This window comes from Megalopta genalis, unplaced genomic scaffold (genome assembly GCF_051020955.1).
Source record: "Megalopta genalis isolate 19385.01 unplaced genomic scaffold, iyMegGena1_principal scaffold0055, whole genome shotgun sequence".
NCBI classification, from domain to species: Eukaryota; Metazoa; Arthropoda; class Insecta; order Hymenoptera; family Halictidae; genus Megalopta; species Megalopta genalis.
In genome coordinates, this window is record NW_027476124.1 from 590,001 (window position 1) to 595,000 (window position 5,000).

Here is a 5,000-nt window from a genome sequence, read left to right on the forward strand (position 1 = left end):
AGTAACGACGCACAACATCTTGCGTCACGGGGGGCACTACATCCATGTCCCCATTGTTCGCGATCCTTTCCCACTTCCATCGGGTTGGGGGTCCATGTGAGGAGAGCTCATCCAGACGAGGCCAACCAACGAGTGCAGGTGGCGGTAAAGAAGGTTAGGTGGACTCAGGAGGAGACTGAGATGGTGGCGGCGGCTGAGGCGCTTGCGAGTGTGCAGGGCAACGTCAAATTTATGAACGAACATCTGCTCACGGTCTTCGACAATAAATTCAGTCTTGATCGACTGAAGGGCCTCAGAAAGAAATTGACGTATAAAGCTCTTGTTACACAGAAGATCGGTGTATGCCGCGAGCGTGGAACTGCCGTTGAGTCTCAACCTTCAACCTCCAGTGTCACTCAACATCACGACACAAGTCATCGACAGGCGGATTCGCCTACTCCTGTTCAGGAGCACTCTGCGTCGGCACAGCAACATCAGTGCCAATATATTGACGCTATCCGTAAGCTGATTGATCCGGCCGAAAGGGTGAAATCCCATGAAGCGGAGGAACTCGTAAGTCTTGCGAGAACGGTTCTTAATCGAGAACCAATAACACCGAGTGCTTGTTGTCGATGGCTTCAACGAGTCTTTCCGACGCCTTCTGCGAAAGTAAAGGAGCGGAGAACACCACTGCTCCGGCCACCTAAAGCTGCACCTGCCGGGCCCGTGCCGAGGTGGAGACTGAGGAGAAGGGAGTATGCGGCCATGCAGGAACTCTGGAAGAAGGACATGTCTCGCGCGGCCAAGCTTGTACTGGATGGCCCGGTGCAGGCTCAAACACCAACCGTTGGCGAGATGGTGGAGTACTGGACACCTATGCTCACCAGTCCTTCTGTCCCCATTGAACACCTTCATCCGGTTCAGGAAAGGGAGGACCTGCATTGGATCGCTGAGCCGGTTCGTGGCCATGAGATCCAGGCCAATGAGATCCCGCTCTCCTCGGCATCGGGTCTCGATAACATCTCGAGCAGGCAATGGAGGAGTGTGCCAGTAGTTCTAAGAACCTTATTTTATAATGTCATCCTTGCGGTAGGGGCATTTCCATCTGAGCTCCTCATCAGCAGGACGGTATTTATCCCTAAGAAGGACGGAAGCTCAACACCATCCGAGTTCCGTCCTATAAGTGTGGCTTCAGTCGTCGTTCGTCAGCTGCATAAAATCTTGGCGGTGAGATTGGCAAAAGCCGGTCTCATCGATGAGCGGCAACGAGGAGTACACGATGGCTGTGCTGAGAACGTGCTTGTACTATCAACTGCCCTTCGTGACGCACGGAGCTGCTTAAAGCAGCTTCACGTTGTGTCCTTAGATGTGGCCAAGGCGTTTGACAGCGTTAGTCACCATGCCATAACATCGGCACTAAGGGGATTGGGACTCCCGGAGCTCTTTGTGAGGTACATAACAGCGACGTACCGTAATAGCCGAACCGTGCTTCAGGTCCGTGGAGAGACATCGGATCCGATCCGGGTAGCGAGGGGTGTGCGGCAGGGCGATCCCTTGTCGTCCCTGCTATTCTCGATCGTCATGGACCGGGTGATAGGGGTGTTACCCGAGGAGGTCGGCTATGTTATCAGGGAGCAAAGGGTCAATATACTGGCGTATGCGGATGACCTGATCTTGTTCGCGTCCTCCGTTTCAGGAATGCAGGGCATGCTTCGAACGGCTGAGGAAGAGGCACGAAAGTACGGGTTGGAATTCAACTCCGATAAATGTCTGGCTATGTCCATCCAGATCGCTGGTAAAGAAAAGAAGTACAAGATACTCTCCGCCAGCAAGTTTGAGGTCAACGGTCGGTCTATAAAACAACTGGGACCTACCGAGGGCTTCCGATATCTGGGCATTAAGATCTCGCCAATGGGTATTGAAAAACCTGGGGGCAAGCTAGACAGAGAGTTGGCCAATATCACCAAGGCGCCACTCAAGCCTCAACAGCGCCTCAAGATCTTGCGCTGTTTCCTCATTCCGCGTTTTTATCACCAACTGGTTTTGACAAGATGCCCACTTAAAATCTTGAAGGCATTAGATAAACAGACGCGGCTGGCCGTTCGAAGGTGGTTGCGTCTGCCCAAAGATGTACCACTTGGGTATTTCCACGCCAGTTGCAAGGAGGGTGGACTTGGCATCCCCGCGTTTCGAACATCGATACCGGGTATGATGCACGCCAGGTTAACATCAATGGCGAGGTCCTCCTGTGCGGCTGCAAGAGATGCCTCCCAACATCCGGCAGTTATGGCAGCGGTTCGACGGGCGGAGAGTGCTCTGACTATCCAAGGTCGGGCGCTCTTCCAGCCTGAGGATCGTGCCAAATACTGGGCATCTTTACTCCATCAGTCTAACGATGGAGGAGAATTGCGTGAGGCTGCTAAAGTCATCGATAGCAGCTCTTGGGTTGACGCCTGTTCTGCGGGGATCCCCGGCAGGGATTACGTGCAATATCACCATGTACGTATTAACGCCCTGCCCACCAGAGTAAGAACATCAAGAGGCCGTCGTGGGAATGGGGCTCCTGTGTTGTGTCGTGCTGGGTGCGCCGTAACGGAGACGGCGGCACACATAGTGCAGGGATGTCACCGGACTCATGGGGGTCGAATACTCAGACACGATGCCATATGCCGAATCGTAGCATTTGGTCTGAGGCAGAGTGGGTGGAAGGTTAGGGAGAACCCGCATTATGTCCTGCAGTCGGGTCTGCAGAAGCCTGATTTGGTGGCCTTTAAGGATGGAGCTGTCAGGGTCATTGACAGCCAGGTCGTTAGCGGTGCGACGTCGCTTAATGATGCACATGCGAGGAAAGTCGCTAAATACGACACCCCGCTGTTAAGGCATCGCGTCGCCCAGGAATTTGGGGTTTTGGCGGAGACTGTTGGAGTGACGTCGGTCACCATCTCCTGGCGCGGCGTGTGGGCATCGCTTTCGGCTGAATCGATCTCCGCACTGGGACTCAAAGGGCTCTTAAGATCAATAACTACGAGGGCCCTTCAGGGATCGCACACGAACTGGACAAGATGGAATAAGATGACAAACAACATCTGTCATCCGGGTAATAGGGAGGGCGTTGGGTGATCGCCCGATTCACGGCCACTGTAATGGGCAACCTGGGCCCCAACATCGCAAATTCGGCACCAGGAAATAAAGCCGTCCTCCGCCATAACATCTAGGCGTGAGAAGAGAGAGGTTTTTAGTGGGTATATGGAATCCCACACTACCACGTCGAAGAATTCCGTGGTGTCTATAAAAGATTTTCCTCTCTATAAAAAAAAAAAAAAAAAAAAAAAAAAAAAAAAAAAAAAAAAAAAATAGCCAAATGCCTCGTCATCTAATTAGTGACGCGCATGAATGGATTAACGAGATTCCCATCTGTCCCTATCTATCTACTGGCGGTGGCGGTCTGTGGCCACCCAGGGCGGGAGATAACCCCCGAACTAGCCCTCGCGTAGGAGGGTTGATCGGCCGAGTCGATGGGTGTATCGGCGATGAAGGCATTAGAGACCGTCAGTGCGTCGTACATGTAGTACTTCGCATAATGGCGAGGCCCTGATTTAGCATACGGGCTGTGGCGTGTTCTTTGTACAGCACTGTATGTGCTGTATGACTTCCGACTGGGGAACTGTTGTCACTCGTGGCATCAGTTCCCCAGTTTACGTTAAACGGTTTTTCAGACCGTTTTTCGTGGGCGGAACACGCCACTAGACAACACTCCGCTGGGCTCAGGAATACATGGGATGCAATCAATCCCCTGGGCAACCCAGGCCGCAAGGGGCAAACGTGCCCTAGCCACACTTGAGCCTCCACGAAAAAGGTACCGCTGGATAGCTCGTGTTCTTAAATACGCAGCGAACTGAACGAAGTGTGGTGGAGAGGAAGAGGCAGCCTCTCCGACTGCTGTCTCCCACGTGTTTGCCGTGCGTGGCGACCCTTGTCGTCGGAAAAGAGGATCCTGGGATCTGAGGGGGCCCTCTCCTGCGGGTGAGACGTCCCCAACACGTACCTTTGGCCTCTGCTTCGGCTAGATGGGCGGCTGGACGAGAAAAGCAGCCCTGGTCCAGTCAATCGGCTTGGAACGACCACACGCTTCGGGCAAGTGGGTTCTGCTGGGCGAGGACGCGGGCTGGGTAAGGAAACCGACCCAGCCAGCAGACTATATTCGGTGCGTAGCCCTAACTCAGCCTTTGGCGGGTTCCAAATTGTGCGGGTCGGTGGTGGCCGGGGAGCGCACTGGATGAAAGACCAAGACACATTATGGGTCTTAATAAAATTAATGAACAAAAAACTAAGCGTCCAAAGACGACGGGTCCAGCTCCTACTCGGAGTGAAGCCGTCGCCGCAGACGCGGGAACTGCAAATGCAGCTGTCAGTCCCCCCGCGTCTGTGAGAAAGACAAGATCCGGGAAGGTGATTAATATCGCCAATCCTCGTGTGATCTTGCAAAGATGTGTGACTCCCACGCGAGCGGTCTCGGTGAAAACCGAGCCCACGGTAGAAGGTACGCCGGACACCGGTAACGTGGAAGTAATCGAACGAGTCGGAGACACGTCACTCGTGAAGGTGCAGTCGGCACCCGAGCGTGTCGAGGACCCTACTGGTGACGGTTGGCAAACCGTCACCAAAAAGTCAAAGCGAGCCAAGCCGGGCGCACCCACCGGCAAGGCCGCAGTAAACCGGGCCAGGAGACCGAAGGGGACGTTCTCCGGGCAGAAGGTACGGCCTCTCGATCTCGTAAGAGACGAAGCCTTTAGGCGAGTGTCCGAAATACGGACCTTTTGCTTTCGACCTGAGTCGAAAGTCAATAAGGAGTCCGGGTCAAAGATACTCGCCGAGGTTGAGGCACTCAACGAGCTGGTCCAGGAGCTTATTCAACGGAATAGCTTCGTCGAAGGGCAGCTCGCCGCGGTCAGGGCGGACCTAAAAGCGCGTCCTGCCGTAATGAGTGCGATGCGACCTGGGCCGTCCAAGGGAACTCTCCC

The 5,000-nt window shown here is 54.2% G+C and overlaps 1 pseudogene; it reads left to right on the forward strand.

Moving 5' to 3' along the window:
• LOC143261546 (large subunit ribosomal RNA) overlaps window positions 1–5,000 on the forward strand; it is a 10,447-nt pseudogene that overhangs the window by 3,087 nt on the left and 2,360 nt on the right.